Source organism: Xenopus laevis, chromosome 7S, assembly GCF_017654675.1.
Source record: "Xenopus laevis strain J_2021 chromosome 7S, Xenopus_laevis_v10.1, whole genome shotgun sequence".
Classification (NCBI taxonomy): Eukaryota; Metazoa; Chordata; class Amphibia; order Anura; family Pipidae; genus Xenopus; species Xenopus laevis.
Window position 1 is genome coordinate 74078673 of NC_054384.1, and position 18189 is coordinate 74096861.

The window sequence follows — 18189 nt, forward strand, 5'->3', positions numbered from 1 at the left end:
CTCAGCAACCGGTGCAACATTTGGTTTAGGGCCAGTCATGTTCCACAGTTTCAGAATCTAATTCCTGATGCAGTTTTTTTGCTTTCAGTGGTACAGTTTTTAGAGCAGTGGCACTGGAAGTGGAAGACATTGGCCACACTTGTCCAGAATACCTGTGGAACTGGCCTTAAGTGCAAGGCACTTGGGTGGGAAGTGTGATGCTCGGAAGGATGATTCATCCACCTGGGCAGCTTATAGAAAGATTTGGGCTAACTGGGTGACTTATTAACTAACAGTGGTTTACCAGTGTCAGAGGCTACCAGGTTAAATGTAACGCTCTGGCAGCTTTGCAGACAAGCGGCACTCAGCATCCACCTTGGCAAAAATGGTGGCTAAAAATTTACAAGTCTTGTTTAAATTGACAGAGATGACAAGAGTTGGACTGTCTCTATTGCCCTTTAAGATGCATTTCTGCATACAAAGGGTGAGGGGTACCCTTCTTTATACACACAAAAAGTTATCAGGTTTGTAGTAGGGTTTCGCTGAATACACTATTTTGTGATTCGGCGAAACCCCCAATCCTTTGTGAAAGATTGGGGTGAATACCGAACCAAATCGGAACCATAATTTGCATTTGTAAATTAGAAAAATGAAGCAGGAAAGGAACCATGTGCGGTTTTTCACTTCCTTGTTTGTGTGACGAAAAGTTATATGATTTTTTTGGATTCATGATTCGGTTCAGCCAGGCAATTGAATTCTGCCGAATCAAGCTGAAAAAGGCAGGATTAGGTCCAAATCCTGAACCGAATCCTGGCTTCTATTCATCCCTAGTTTTTAGACAGACATTGGTAGATGTGAGGCTTTAGTCTATTGAATTTAGAAGCCACATGTTCCACATAAGTGCAGCTATGAAAGCAGCACTGCTGGGCCAGGGAAAACAGACAGTGATAGTTACATAGTTACATAGCTAAATTCCTTTGTTTATTGGTCACAGAGTAGAGCAGCAGTGCAGGCATCTGAAACACACCTGGGAATTCCTGAGGGTTAGGTTACCATAGGGTGGACAGGCATCCTGCTGTGTCCTCCATCCTGCACCACCTCAAGCAGGAATTTGTCCTTCTTTTTGGGGCCTGCCTATACTTATGCTAAAACAGTGGGACCTGAAGGCTACAATTATCATTGATGTATTTTTATTATAATTTTATGAAATTGCTGTTGGCAACACTATGTACAGAGCTGCCGTGTACAATACTTGTACAAGATGAGTCAAGCTATCAATCAAGTACAAGTCTGAGACAGTCAGTCTGCTGAAGGCTACAGTGAGCGTTGCCAACTTTATTTCTTGCTTTAAGCCCCTAAAGAATGCAGAAAACAAAGACTTTGGATTTATTTCTAAAAACAGGAACAGTGACTTTTCTGAAGTCTACATTTCCCTGACAGCACTGGGGGCTGTTAGTCAAGTAAGCAAACGGAACCCTGGCCACCAATTTTTTTTGTGTGAAAATATTTCAGCACCGTATTCTGGAGAACATTAAAGAACATGGTGTGCCATTTTCAAAAGCAACTGATGCTTCAAACAACGGTGCAACAAAGTGTTTTCTAATATATCTGAGATACTTCATTTTTAGAAAGGGAATCCACCATGTGTTACTTGACTTCTTCAGCGATAACAATAAATCACTAGCTACTGTCTATTTCCAGAACTCTGGTGAGGAGGAATGCCCCAAGGTAGTGTATATTGGAAATTGTATAAAAAAGTGAAACAGACTTCATTGTTTTCTATGAAAGAGCCATAAAGACATTGGTAACAAGTATGACTTCACTGCCTTGCATTGCACTGGACTCCACACACCCCTCACACGGACTGTTCACGCTGCTCCCATCCGGCAGACGCTTTCGCAGCATTAAAGCCCGAACAACCCGGCTGCGCGTAAGCTTTTTTCCGCAAGCGATCAGACTCCTCAACTCACTGCCTGACCTCCCACTACATTCCAGACACACCTGGACTGTGAACTTTGTGAACTGTTGATTTATTTGCACAATTCTAAAGGTTTATACATGTATATATCCAATTTCTGCCAATATATTGCACATTTCAAATGTTTACATATTTATTGTGTATTCTAAGTGCCTTTTTGTGATCTGTACTAGCTGGAGCCACGTTATCTCATCTCACTGTGTATTCGTATACTGCTGAGCTGACAATAAAGTTTACTTTGACTTTGAAAAGCCATTTTCTTTAAAGGAGAACTAAACCCTAAAAATGAGTCTGGCTAAACATGCAATATTTTATATAATGACCTTATTGCATCAGCCTAAAGTTTCAGCTTCTCAATAGCAACAATGATCCAGGATTTCAAACCTGTCATATGGGGTCACCATCTTGGAAAGTGTGACATTCAGGTGCTACATAAGACAACGCCAACTTCCCATACAGTAAGAGGTGACAACAGGAGCAGACCCAGTGCCTGCAAGGAGTTGGGCTCGGGGCAACAGGGATCCTGGTAGATACTAGAAAAGTTGCTTACTGTATGTGAGTGTGCACATAGAAGATCATGAGCACACACACCATGTGGAGGACCAAGTATGAATGTTTGCTAGGTGGCCCAGGGTTATGAGTCTATTTATATATATATATATATATATATATATATATATATATATATATATATATATATATATATATATATATATATATATATATATATATATATATATATATATATATAGACTCTTTACAATGAGTATCCGCACTCCAAGGCTGTTGCTGATGGCGGGGTGCACGGTAATTATATGTATATCAATTATCAGTAGACCAGCAGTCCCTTTTAAAATGTAATATTTTTTATTGTCATGGTATCAAACCGACGTTTCGGTCCACAATTTGTTGATACCATGACAATAAAAAATATTACATTTTAAAAGGGAGTGCTGGTCTACTGGTCTACTGATAATTGATATATATATATATATATATATATATATATATATATATATATATATATATATATATATATATAGATTTCCTGATAGATTTCCTGTATTCAGGCCTTTGACAACAAACATTTGCAATAGTCAATGAACATGAACCTCCCTTGCTGAAAAAATGGGGGAAAAGTTTGCTCATAACATTTCAGGATCTCTTTGGACCTGTTTGACAGACAATATAGATTGCGGTACTCATACAACAAATGCTTTATTTGATCCACTGTGTTTCCATAATATTGTCCACCAAGGCATACCTGGTATATTATATTTTTAAAGTGCTTTATTGTGGTTCCCATCCCATCCCCCCAAAAAAAAGTTAAGCAAGTGGAGCACAAAAAATTGTTACTTTGCTATTTGCATAACAATTGCAGGGTGTAGGCAGAACAAGACCACAAAAAGTAACAAGTTTCACTATATAGGTTACAAGTGTACAAGGAAAGCACAGAAGTTACTCACCAATCTCAGGTAAGGGATGCAACTTCTGTAATAAAATAGCATGTTCTGTAATAACAAAATGGTAACTGGACGGATCATTCGGCCAAAGTGATATTTTGTGCAATTTGTACATTTTCCCTATACCTCCAGCATCTGGACATCTGAAAAGACTGCAATATTTTTCAATCTGTAACCTAAACTGTATTTATAAGCAAAAGGGCACCAAAATGCTTTGAAATCCTTACAAGCCCCTTTGTGCTATTATGCACTTATTATGTCTTTATAATGGATGTGGGTCCACTAAACTGGAATATAAATTGACCTTGAGAACCCGACAGTTGAAGGGTCTCCCAATGCGAGAGGCAATATATATATATATATATATATATATATATATATATATATATATATATATATCACAGGAAAACTTTAGTAGGAACCTAACTGTATCTGTAAGTAAACATTATAGAACACTCATTCTAAGGCTTTCCTATATTATATCATGTACAGCATGCAATAATAACGCTTAACAGGTGATTCGATTATTGTTCCAGTAAGAGATCAAGCATACATGAGCCATATCATCAAATTCAATCCTTTGCTTAAAGGTGAACTTCTAGTAACCTAATGAAACCATCAGCAGGGAGTATGTACAGTCACTATGTCTGGGCAGGCATAAACCTATTGCAAACTTTAGAAGTTTTATTATAAACCCACAGAAGTTCTCTGTTATAAATGAGGCACACGTGATCTGAAACAGAGGTGGTTTTTCTACTTGTGTTGGATGAATGGCAGGCTTATTTTTTTTCAGTTCTTTATTGTTATTAAATGTTTAGGTTAAAATAGGATACAGAAAATAGAAAAGAGGAGGGAAGAAAATAATATAAAATCACAATAAAATGTAAAGGTTCAGCACAGTATATGCAATCTACGCACTCTGTCCACTGCTGCACATATATATATCATATATATCGTATTTTCTTTTATATATGTATATCATACCTTAATTGTTTAATTCCTAATTTATTTTACCTTAAATATAGCTATTGTTTTACAGTATTTATGTATTTTAATAGCAGGCACTGGTTACAGTTATAAACAAATCCAGTTTTAGGCCTTTTGCCCTAGTACAAGTTCAGGTAGAGGCTTTATGAAGAAGTCTATTTATAGGTGATAGAAAGGTATGTGTAGGTGACTGATGGAAAAGGAATTTTTAGAACGCCAACTGCAGATGTTTCTTATTTTCTGCATTTAATAATTTTATTGATCATATTTGAAGGAAGATATGGAAAGTGACTCTGAAACCCATACAACGTGCAACAATAATTTTGATGCAAGAAAATATCTGGAGGTTTATTATGGAGTCGATCCAAAAACTCAGCAAGTGGATGTAGAGTCAAAATTTGTTCTTAGGTTCCTGCATGACGTATTTGCTTCAGGTAAGCCATGTTTCCTGGGAAATCTGTAAACATGTCTAGGCTGGGTGGTGTTTGAAATTTTCACAAGCTCCGGGAGATCATGATGTTTTTAAACTGTAAGGACCCGAAGGCTCAGTATGGAGTGCGGACCAAGGAGGAGGCAGTTCAAGCAAACAAAGTTCAAGGTACAAGAGGGTTCGGCAATAGAATGGTCAAAGTCCAGGCAAAGGGATCAATCCAGGCAGAATAGGGTCAAAACGGTTAATCAGGCAAAGGTCGGTTCACAGGAATCAATATATCAATACAAGAGTCACTCCCAGGAATGCACAAAGTGAAACCTATATTTGGGCAATATTTACAGTCCACAAGCTCCTTAAATAGGCCTCCTTTGGCACCAAAATGGACGCAGTGACATCATGACGCTGGAATGGCATAGGTAAGAAGTTTCCCTTACATAAACCTCCCTTTGTCCTGTCATTTCCTTCTTTTCACGCACCTTTACTAATGGATTCCTGTCTTTCCAAGGCAAAATAGAGTTACAGATTGTGTGTGTGATGGGTGAGAAAGGGGTTTGACAAAACGTAAGCTTGCCAAACATGTGTAATTATTGCCTGCCGATTTGACCACTCCTGACTGAAGCACTTACTGATTTATTCCTGGGGCTAAAATAACAGTCTCTCCAATGAAATCTGATAGGGTACCTTCCCTGCCTTTCCCTTTCATTACTCTCCCTTCTCTTCTCATAGCACTTGCGCAATTGCGTAGCCGACTGGATGCCATGGGAGCCCTGTTGGCTTGGCCTGGCCCTGGGGCCAAAAGTGATGGAAATTGCCAAAGGGAAGTAAAAGGACATGAAGAATACCGAAGAGCTGGAAGATGGCGCTCATAAGCTCTGCTGTGCTTATTCTGCACTTATAAGCGAGTATAGGATAAGGGGCACTTAAAGATGTTATCACCTATGCGGGGGGAGAGCAGAGAGGGGGGACTAGGTAGGGTACTTGGTAGGGGGTTTTTATTTGTGGGGTGTGAGTTCTCCTTTAAATTCAGAAACTGCAGTAAATGTCAAGGAAATAAACATCCACACACTTTGGCTTATAACAAATATATTACTTTATTAAACAAAATGACTATCCAAAAAAATCCTAAACAATACTCAATGCTATTATGGTAAAGTAAAACAGTTAAATACTTATATTTAGCTTTGTTTAGGTGAAGTTTACAGAAATTCCTGAAGACAGAGCTGCAGTCTTTGCGAGAAAGTAAAATCTCTGGGCCCCTGGATACTCTTGGCGACCTTCCGTGCAAGATTACCTGTCCAGCATTTTCAACGTCTTCCATGAGATTCTGCTGAGCAAGCTAATTTCTTACAACCTAAACAGGCTAACTCCGCCTGTACATATATATATATGTTCTATAAATAACCAGGGTGCCAAGAGCTGTCCAATGTACTGTAGCACAAACTTAGCCTACTCTCTATTGATTTGTAAGTGCTTGTAGGTTACAGTTTGTGCTAAATTGCTAAAGTGTAAATGGCAATTTTTCACCTTTGGGTCTTAACATGTGTAAAAGCCTACTTTTGCAGTATTCATTTCATGGTCATGGGGAGTGGGTCTACTTATGTCAACTGTGAGTTGAGGAAAGGGGCAGAAAGACTTGAACATTTTTCATGCTGTTCCACCAAACCTCCAAATAAAACAACTGGCTGCATTAGTAGAGTCTGTATGAGTCAGCGCTAAAAAAGCTCGGGGAGACAAGAATGCAGCATAAAAAGAATCAAAGTGTAGTGGGTTGTTGTAGTTCCACACCTTCTCAAAACTTGCTCTAGGGTGTCAGACTACTCTTTACATTTGCCAAGTGTTTAAAGTTGGGTACTTACAAGCGTTTAAAATTTAAATCACATTCATCAGAAAAATCAGGATATAATTTCCCATCAAATCCCCTCTTTCCCTCTTATGTCCATGTTACTGCACAAGTTGGTATTGTGGTTTCAGCTCTGACCCGCGTTGCTTCCACCCGCTGTAACACCCCTAGGGCGCTTGGAGATCACGTCAGCTGCCTTCGCCTTACACGTTTCATTGCTTTAGGACTTCATCAGAGGAGAAACGGGACCTAACGAGTCAGAACCAAAGTGGAACCCCGGGAACTGTGGTTACATGATTACCTGATTAACTGGCTGCATTGTTTGTTGCATTATTGTGTGCAGTATATATCTCCATAAGTGATCGGCGAATTTGCACGATTCGCCGCCAGCGAATAAATTCGCGAAACGCCCGCGAAAATTCGCCCTGATTACACAATTAAATGGTAAAGAGAACGGGGGAATGTGGGGAGAGCAGTGACATCTAGGAAGTGCTGAATGGAAAGTGAAAGTAATTGTCTGCCCCGCCTCTATGCCTAAGGCATAGAGGAGGGGCAGACAATATTTGATTGACAGCTGAGATTTTTAAATGAGTTTACAACAGCTATGAATGCTTTAATAAAAAATAGAAATTGGATTTCATGTTTAATTTGAAAAGGACTTTTATTATACAGATTTTTGTTTCTGGGTGACAGGTCCACTTTAATTCACTGGCAACTGTGCTGTAACTTAATTGAGCTTATTGCAATAAGATTGAGGTACATAACATGTGGAAGGCAGGCCATGCAAGCCAACAGATAAGATGTATAAATTCTGCCTAAGAACCTGTGTTCATGGTCTATTTTTTCCTTATCAGGTCGTGTAGCAGGAGACAGTTTGATAGAAATTGGTGCTGGACCTGTGTTATATCATATTGTATCTGCTTCGGAACGATTTAACACCATCTTCCTGACTGATTATTGTGAAGAAAGTTTACATTAAATAGATAAACGTCTACAAGGGGAAAATGATGCTTTTGATTGGACACCATACTTGAAATATGTATGTAACCTGGAGGGCAACAGGTGAGTATTCCAATACATTAAATCTAAATGCATGTGAGAGAACAGGATGGGATACAGTAGAACCCCATTTTACATCTTTATGTAGTTGCAGTCCAGCCTCAACTAAGTAAAGTGTGGTTCAGCAGTGCAGTACGGTAGGTTTTACTGTCCCTTTGAACTACTAGGGCACATCTAATTACTTAAAAGGTGATCCACTGTGACCCAAAAACAAGTTTTTTTTTGCATAATAAAAAAAATGATTTTAAGCAACAATGATCAAAACTTGTTCATTGAATAAAAGAAATAAACAGCAATGGTTTCAATTGCAAATAACTTTAAAACCCCAGAAAACGTGTATTCTAATTCTTACATGCAATTTCAGGTGAAAGCAGTATTTATTTATTTCTTTCTGTTCTGACTCTTGACACAATTTAACAGGAGTTAGTTTCTTTTTTAGATCTGTTAACTTTAACACTGCTGAAAACTATTATGTATATAGGAAGGATGCTTAGAATTAACATTTCATTATCTAAAAACAATTTAGTTGCTAATTAGCAATAGGGTCCTACAGTAGGCACCTAGAGCCACCACCTGCATCAGTCATTAATCCCCCATTAGTTTGCCAAAAGCTTGATATTACCAGTGTGAAATTGCTAGTAAAGGTGTGGGACCTGTTATCCAGAATGCTCGTGACCTTGGGTTTTCCGGATAAAGGATGTTTCTGAAATTTAGATCTCCATCCCTTAAGGGAAGAACACAGACGACTTCGATGTGATTCTGGTGGATCCGACAAAATGCAGGTGTCAAATCAGATGCAACGAAAAATAAGGTAAGAAATACTGATCTTGCCATCCGACACATCCGAACGCTGCAACAAGATCCAAAATTTGCATTTCTTACCTTATTTTTCATTGCATACGATTTGCGTTGTGTCACAGCGCGTCGAAATTGCATCGAAGTCGACCGTGGAGTTCTACCCTAATTCTGCTAAAACATAAATTAAACATTAATTGAACCCAATAGGATTGTTTTGCATCCAATAAGGATTAATTATATTAGTTGGGAAGAAGTACAAGGTACTCTTTCATTACTACAAGGAAAAAGGAAATAATTTTTTAAAATCGGAATTATTTGATTATAATGGAGTCTATGGGAGATGGCCTTTCCTTAATTCAGAGTTTTCTGGATAATGGGTTTCCAGTTAACGGATCCTATACCAAAAAAATAGGGAAATGTTTAAAAAGTTACAAAAGTGCTCAAAAGAACATGCTGTTACATTTTTGACGAAGGGGCTTAGCTTTCCCATAAACCTTTCACACATTTTTCTGCCGTGTTGATCAAATTTTTGCAGTTTATTACAGATTTATCCTTTGGCTTGTACTAGCTAGGAAAAATATATAGAAAGAGAAGTGAACCATCAGAAGTTGTTGGTATTTGCTGCAGCCTACAGCATGCAACTAAACCTTCCAGATCCAGCATCCTTAGTGTGGCATGTATAGCTGCTATGGTTGTCCTTTAAGACAAAAGCATGAGTGTTTCTCCCTTGAATAGAGTTCCATCTGCATCCAGAAGGGCTATATGCAAGAGTAGTGAGTGGGTGAAGGCACATAGGCACCACTACCCTTCCCATAACTTGCACACCATTAGAGAGCAGCACAAGACACAGGCAATAACCAGGCCCTGAGCTTAGAGGACAGGACTTGCCTGCACCTCCCAACATGGCGGTCTGTTCTTCATGGAGGAACAAAGTGCAGCATTCCAGGGGTGCAAGTGCTTGTTCAATGAGCACAAAGGGGTGTGCAGAACTGTCAACTTTGAAGTTCAGCGTCAAAGAAAATTTTCACCAACCGTCAAGTAAACGTTCCTAATAGTGAAGTTGCCACGCATGCACAGGGACTCTCTTGCAACCATTGATTTCCCATAGCACATGCATACATCACTGCTGGTGCCACTGAATGCTCTGGAGACGGAAGAAAACCAGGGGAGAGAGGAATTGTGATGGGAGACCAGGGAAGAGAGTAACTCGTGGGAAAATATGGGAGTTGATGGGTCTGGGTGTTCTCTTACACCCCAGGGAATGAGGAAGGCCAGCCTTATGTTACAGTTTAATTTTCTATAGATGTTCCATTCTCATTGCTGAGTAAGACCTACAATTTACATCTATAATAAGTATATCATAACAAATATTTTCAAATTATTTTTATAGAGAAGTGTTAAAATATGTAATGGCATTATTATAAAATCAATAAATATTGACTTTTCACTTTCAATTTTACTTTTTAGGTCTTCTCCTAAGGATAAAATGGAGATGATGAAAAAGAATATTAAACTAATGAAGTGTGACGTCACAATGGCTAATCCGCTACAAACAAACACAGTTCCCCAAGCAGATTGTGTCATAGTTGCCGCATGCCTCACATGTGCTTGTAAAACCCCCAATGATTTCCAAAATGCTTTAAATAACATTTCATCCTTAGTAAAACCAGGGGGGTATCTGATCATTGTTGACTACCTGGGTGCCTCCTATTATCTGATTGGTCAAAGGAGGCTGAATATTCTCTTAATTGACGAGACTATTGTCAAACAAAATGTAAAGGCCGCTGGATTTTGTATAGAGGAGTTTGAGGTTGGGAACAACTTTGGCATTCCACATGAGATTTTTAATTGTAAGGAGGTGTTCTGTCTCCTTGCTAAGAAGTGAAAAGTTCTTCCAGAGATGCTGAATCTGAACATCTTAAAAGGAATGTTTTCCAATGAGCTGTGTTTGTTATGATAATGTGATATGATAAGTATGAAGCGCCATGTCTTATACTGGAGCATCCAGTACCCTGTCTATGAAGAGATCTGTATTGGAAGCATCTGTAGGAACCCCTGCCAAACTCAAGTGAACCTGAAGTGGGACATCCTGAGTTACTTTTCATTGGGAAAATGTTAATGATTTTTCTGTTGAGTAGTTGACAAATAATAAACAGTACAAATAGCATTATGTGTCCATGGAATCTTCCTTTTACATACTTAATATCAGAGGGGCAGCTGATGTTGGCAGGCATGCTTCTTAATAGTTTATCACATCTAGATATACTGACATATCTACACATACTTTACTAAACAGGTTAGAGCTCTTTGCCATCCAGTCAAGTTCTTCCATTCCCTTCTCGGCAAATCCATATGGACCTTAGTGCATGGGCTTGTTATCTTGCTGAAAAAGTTAAGGCATTCTCCCAAACTGCTGCCCTGAAATAAGAAAAACACAAAACTGCCAGCAATGGCATGATACTGTATAATGTATTGGTACCACTGTGTGCAATGATAGCTGTGGCTTAAATAGCCAGGTCCAGTAGTTAGTAGTTATATCCATGTATACTTTTGGACATACAATTTACTGTCTATATTATCCTCTGTGTATAACAGAATAAGAATGTTGGACAGAGATATGGACACTCAAATGTATTCGCAGTGTCCACAGGGGTACGTTTCATAGAGTACTGAAACAAGATAGAGCGATAGCACACCCACAGCAGTCCTTGGCGATTGTAGCTTGGTGCTCAGTATGAGAGGACACGGCAGCCTCCAAAATGTATCAGGAAAAGGAAATACTGGCACACAGAGCATTTGCAGCAGGTAAACCTTGCTTTAATTCAAAAAGTGCGGAATGTGCAAAGATTTACATGCTTGCGTTGGTTTATACTTGCTAAAAGAAAAAACACCTGTGTGAATAATTTATGTAAATTGATTAATTGTTTCACCTATATATATATTTTGTTCACTAATGATTCCGTATGCTTGAGAAAGGGGCGTGACCCCGAAATGTTGCACATTCCGCACTTTTTGAATTAAAGCAAGGTTTACCTGCTTCAAATGCTCTGTGTGCCAGTATTTCCTTTTCCTGGTACGTTTCATAGATCCATTGGTCATTGGGACATTTTAACAAACATAAAAATACATCACACGCAGCCACAATAACACCACAGTACCCTACATGAAATATTTTTGGCTATGTGGTGATTGACTAACCTAATGTCATGATGTACCTGTGATTTAAGGTCAGAGTAAATACTTAATAGTGAAATAATGTTACAAGCACACAGTTACAAAAAAAAAAAATCAACATCTAATATTAGATAAAAGTGAATAATGACTTTTTCCAATATTGACTTTTTCTAATATTGAAGTATCAAGTGTCTTTTTCACCTTCTGACACAGCCCTGGGAGGGGGGGTCGCCGACCCTGTAAACTGTTATTTTTTCTTATCTTTGTCCCTGAGCAGAATCTCCGGGGTTCATTGCTGTTAGAATTGATACAATAGTTGCTAATACTCCAGAGATGCTGCTGAGAAATGTATCAACTTAATGTAACAGTTCAGAGTCTGCACCTGAATTACTGAGCTGCCAGACTCAAACACCAGAGAGACGAACATTCAACTTTAATCTTAGATTTTGGAAAAACAGTAAAAAATAAATAATGGAAAGTAATTGAAAAAAGTCTTTATTTCTGGGGAACAATCTAAAAACAACTGAATTGAAAAAAGTGTTTGGAAGGTGATTTCAGGGGTGCTGACAGCGTCAGTTCTGAAATAAGGACCAGAGAAATTAGGGGTTTTGTGACTCTTAATTCCGCTACCTTCCTGCATTCACAAGCACTTAAAAATGATTTAAAAAAACAGAGAGTTTAATGGGCAATTTAATATTAGCCTCAAAATTACATTTGCTATATCCCCATAAAACAATACTCAATATGGTTTTAAATAGTGATGGGCGAATCTTTCCCATTTCATCGAAAAATTTGCGAAATGGCGAAAACTCAATGGACATAAAAATCATTTTGACGTGAGCGAAAATTTTTATATGTGCGACTATTTTGTCCAAATGCATTAAAGTTAATAGTTGTCCGAATAATTTTAACGCGTGACAATTTTTATGCGCGCAAATTTTCTGCGCAGTGTCGCGAGTTTATTCGCGGGCGGCTAAACGTGAAAATTTGCTGCACATCCATGCGGGCCAAATTTGCCCATCACTAGTTTTAAACTATTACAATTAGGGTTAGTTGTAGGCTAATATTACCTTAAACCAATATGGATATGGATATGGAATTTGCTAAAAGTGGTAGAATAAAATAAGACAATGCATATAGATGAAGTGGACCTGTCACCCAGACATAAACATTTTCAAATTAAGCATGAAAACCAAATTATTTTTTCTTCAAAACATCCATACCTGTTATAAATACATTTAAAGATTTTAACTGTCAATCATTTATTAACTGTCAATCAATTACTTTCACTTTCCAATCTGCATTTTCATACATGTCACTGCACTCCTCACATTGCCCCTCCTCACAGTCTATAATTGTGTAGCCAGAGTGAAGGCAAGGGCCTGGGGTACCCCATTCTGGCACATGATCAAGATTTTTACAAAGCGTGTCTTAATAGTAGTTCCCACAAAATGGCTGCTGTCTGCTTGCTGTGATTGTAAATTCCAAGGCTGATGGCAACAACGATTTAAATAATTTCTATAGTATAACTAAAGTTTATTTTGCTTAACAAACACAATAGATACGAATTTGGAATTATTTCATAGGGTGACATGTCCCCTTTGATAACTACTAAAAACTGTTGTATTAGGCCAAATACTGAATCTTTCACAAAACATGGCCAGAAATTAAACCCTCGTTTGCACATTCAGATATGAGAAAAAAAAATCACTTGTGTCATCTTTAAAAAAGATGGTCATGAGTTTCTCAACTAGTCTAAGTGGCACAGTGCTCCTGCCTTATTTACTGAAAATCCTGCTATTCCTGGGGCCCAACTGTAGGAGCGCCATGTCACTGGGGGTCATTTATAAAGTTTGCGCAGCGCATATTTATTCGCAAATGGGTTTTTTTGCCCATGCTTTTTCGTGAATGCTAACATATTGCACTGCTGTGCCTGTCTTTCCGGTTCGCGAATTCACATTGTGAATTTGTTTTCGCAAATGAGACGGGTGTTTGCGTGAGTGCGCCCAATGTGCAAGGTTGCAAAAATAGAATTGATAGTAACTTAAATTCTCAATTTGTGAAACTGTTTTGCGAATATTTTCTCCGCCACCAAAGCTGTGGCGTAATTCAGACCCATAGTGTGCAAATAAATATTTGCAATTTGCCATATTTAAGAATCTCTTATAGACATTCGCAATGTGAAAAACAAATTTGCAAATCTGTTGGCACACTCTTATTCAGCTTTATAAATATAACCAGGCGAAGGGCAAATATATTGACTGTGTGAACTCTGCGCAAAGTTTATAAAGCAGCCCCACTGTCTTCTATCCCTTACACATCCTATATAGCTGATGTACTCTTTGCAGTAGAGTGAAAAGCCAAACGTAGAAGCATGTGCACCGGGACCATACACGGCACCCACAAAGAGGAAGAAGATCATGATGTAGTACTCCTACAGGTACAGTGAACAAGATAGGGTGCCTATCAAACTGGCTTATCCAATGATTATGCCTTTTCTCCTTCTTCGTGAAATATAAATGCAATATATAAAAATGTTAATTAAAAAATAACTATGTAAATAGGGGCTAAAAGTAAAATGAGAAAGAACCAATTTATGCTAGGTCATCTTGCAAATTGTACTGTACTTTTTTGTACAGTGTTTATGGAACTACAAGAGAACATCATGGAGTAAACTTCAAGGAATAAAAGTGTAATTAAACTGTAATTTTAGTGCTTCTTTATAATAATGGATTAAATTACATACTGGCATTCACCACAGTGTTTATGTTGACAAAGAGACCCATTTATTTTGTGAATTAGACCAAAGATGTCCACATCAGGGTTCTTGCTAAGTAGATAATAGGGGTCTTTGCCCCTGTGTTTAAGAACCGCAGCTTAGGTCAGCCACATTCTCTAGAAAAAACCTTTGAATATTTAGTTGTCTTCTTTATTACTAACATTGACATCCAGGCAGTTTTACCAGCTTTACCATTTTAACTTCCATTTTAACTTTGACCAGCTGAATCTCATGGAAACCCTACACCAATCTTACAGGCAACCCATGGAGTAAACAGAGAATATCTGCAGCATATAGCATTAGAAATACTCTTGGAACACATATCTGGAATGGTTCTCTATCCCTTTACCTATCATACAGGGCCCTTTTCTGGCGATAACCACCAGAATACTTACAACTATCACACTGTGCTGGAGGCTCACCCCACACATCCTTTTAGTGCTATTACAATTCATAAACTAAACATACATTGTACCATAATATATGTATGTGGATTCAGGTGACTGTTAGTAATCGCTTTAACCACTTGGTGTTGCTATATCTCCATTACTCTAATCAAATGAGCAGCATAACAAATATAGCGCAAATGTACTCTTTGCTCAATGGGTGGTGCTGTATCATGTTAGATCTCTATTTTTTTGCACGAAAGACATAAACACCATTTAATTACCCTATTTATAAAAGATCAAAATGGAACCAAATTCTCTTTTAACTCATTTTAGAAGCTTTTGAGGAAATACAATGATCTTAAAAAAAAAAGCATCAAATGTATCTAGGGCAGTGCTGTCCAACTTCTATGGTACTGAGGGCCGGAATTTTTCCAATCTACATGGTGGAGGGCCGATAACGGAGGCCAGTTTTAGCCACTCCCTGTTTTTAGACCACACCCACTTTAAACCACACCCATGTTACCGCAAGACCATGTCCACATTAATAGCATGGTCACCCAGTTGGGTGGAATCAATCTCCTTGCACTTCTCCCTCTTGCCGGCAAGTAATAGCTTCTTCTGTGCGGTGCACCCCTACATGCATACACGCGTCAATGATGTCACTGATGTGTTGGATGACAGAGAGAAGCAGAGAGCTGGGGGGCTGCTTGGTGTGGCTCTCGCTGCTCTCAGCCTTGCACAGTTGCACTGAACTGAACAGCATATGATTAAACACCTTAGGGGCCACTAACAATAATTTGCAAATGCTAACAAACCCCCAGAACAAATACCAAAGTATGAAACACACAGGGAGCATAGGGAAGGCAGAGCAGGAGACAGGAATCAGGAGCACTCTAATATGTACTACATACAGTGACACAGTGCTGGTGCCCCATTAGCATTTTGTATAAAGTGTGAACAGGTGAACAATGTGGGCAGTTTCAGTCTGGGTCTCAGGTATGAACAGTACAGGGCTTTATGGGTATGAACAATAGAGGTGTCACAAGTGTGAACAATACAGAGGGATCACAGGTGTGAACAAGACAGGGGATTAGTCTGAATTTGATGTTTAGACAATGCAGGGGCCAGTTAATCTATCTAGTAATACTTTTTAAATTTTACATGTGATAAACAGACACAGCAGGCAGACTTTGGCAGCAGTTGGACAGCCCTGATCTAGGGCAATGAAATAATATTAGAATGGTAATGATGTTGAAATAACATTCCCATGTCCATAAAACATTTCCCTTATTTTAAACAAACATACATTTTCTGATCTCCATAGGAAATAATAAGGTTCACCCAATCTGGAGTAGTGAGTAAATTTAAATCTTGCATGTCTTGCACGTAAAGGACATTTTGGCTCCTTTTAGCCCGTCTCACCCTAATCAGGTTAGGTTCTCTGCTTGGATAATCCATACATATTCCACTGAGCTAACTAGGCACATGTCTCCCTCTGCTGGATATTTTGCTTATTGCTTCAAATGATCCCAGTGGAAAACTTGATGGGAAAAGTTTCTCCTAACAAGGTGCCAGAAATGCAATGGAATCAACATATAGATTAATCAGCATGGGAAGAAAATAATAAGGATTTATGTACAACCGGAAGTACTGCTAATCATAATAACAAATTACAAAACTAAAAAGGGTATTGTGGGAATAAATTATGTAAGTATGACTGATCTGGCCATTGTCACTTACAACATACAAAGTTGTAGATTATGATCACATACCTCCTAACTGTCCCTTTTTCGGAAGGACAGTCCCTCTTTTGACAGCTCAACCCGCAGTCCCTCATTTGTACTGGAAAGTCCCTCTTTTCTCTGCACTGAACAGCGAGAAAAAGAAACAAAGTTTCTCACTTAATTGGCTTTTAGCAGAGAGCCCAGAACAGCTAACAGGTGCAAATAAGATACTTTGCAACAAATTTGAGACACAAAAACACAGTTTAGATAAGGAGAAATATTTTCAAACTTTCATAACCTGCCAAATTTTGTAACACAAATATGGTAATTAGGGGGTGTGGCCACAGAAAGGGGTGTGATCAAAAAAATTGCTGCGCTACGTGCAGAAAAATCATTTTTGTCCCTCTTTTTACTCCAAAATGTTGGGAGGTATATGATTACTTTGCTAAAGCCCTTGTAATAGTAACCCCATATGGAGGGGTCCTCTTGTTTCACGGACTGTAACCTTCCTGCCTGAATTATATTAAAAAATATATATGCTTTAATGACTGACCAAGAAGCCAGAAATGTCACTCAAACAGGTCTCTCGGACTGGTTCAGTTCTAGCCAGGCCTTTATCTGCACGGAGTCTGCATGGGTTTCCTCTGGGTTCTCCTGTTTGCAATGGGACAGGGACTGATATATAACTTCTATAAAGTGCTGCAGAAGACATCTATGCTTAAGAATAATAATTACAGAGGTTGGAAAGGCACTGGTTGGACTACAGTTATTACATGCAAGTGCTAAACTTTTCTTGTACTGCACTCAAGTGTCTTCAAAACGAAAACGGTATACTTTGTATTATATTGCAGAGGTTTGGCACTGAATTGTGATGGTTCCAGTCACAACCCTTTCTATGGAAATATTATATAACAGTCATGTTTCCAGATGCTTGTAACCCACATTGTAAATGTAGCAGTGATGCTTCAAACTGGCGAGGTCTGATTGAAAGAAAATTGAGATCCATTGGTATAAACTATCTCTAAATGCTTTTGTGAATACTTCTGTAAGTGCCGTTTGACTACAGTTTAACCCTGAAAAACTCCAAAACATCAAACAGCAGGTAGGCTGACAGAGCTGTTTATATTTTCAACATTGAAAGGAAAACCCCTCCAGCACATAAAGAGCATCTCTCCTGCATCTGTATTTTAAGCCCTGGCCAACTGAATAAAGAGTTGGAGAGGTCAAGAATGAAAAACAAGGGAAAAGCTGCCGTTCTACATGTGCTTATAGAAACAATTTGGCTGAACTTGAGCTGCCTTGTGCCACGTCTAAATGATCTATTAATATAAGCACCCTGTATTTTCTTATGACTTTGGCATTTGTGTGCACATTGGAAGGTTGTCCTAGCAACCAGCTAAACAAAATGATCCAAAACTTTAGTGATCTTTTCTCAGCAGAAGGATGTTAGACATGTCGTACTCGTGTTTCCAAGCAGAATTGAATGGAAAGAGCTGATCTCCACACATTGGGGGGAATGTAATAAAAAAAAAAAACTGACAGTTCTTTAGGGACAAAGGTGATTAAAGGGACAGTATATATGAAAA

At 38.5% G+C, this 18189-nt stretch overlaps 1 pseudogene; it reads left to right on the plus strand.

Moving 5' to 3' along the window:
- The first annotated feature begins 4685 nt into the window (after positions 1 to 4685).
- LOC108697614 lies at positions 4686 to 10422 on the plus strand (annotated as a pseudogene).
- Positions 10423 to 18189: the final 7767 nt, after the last annotated feature.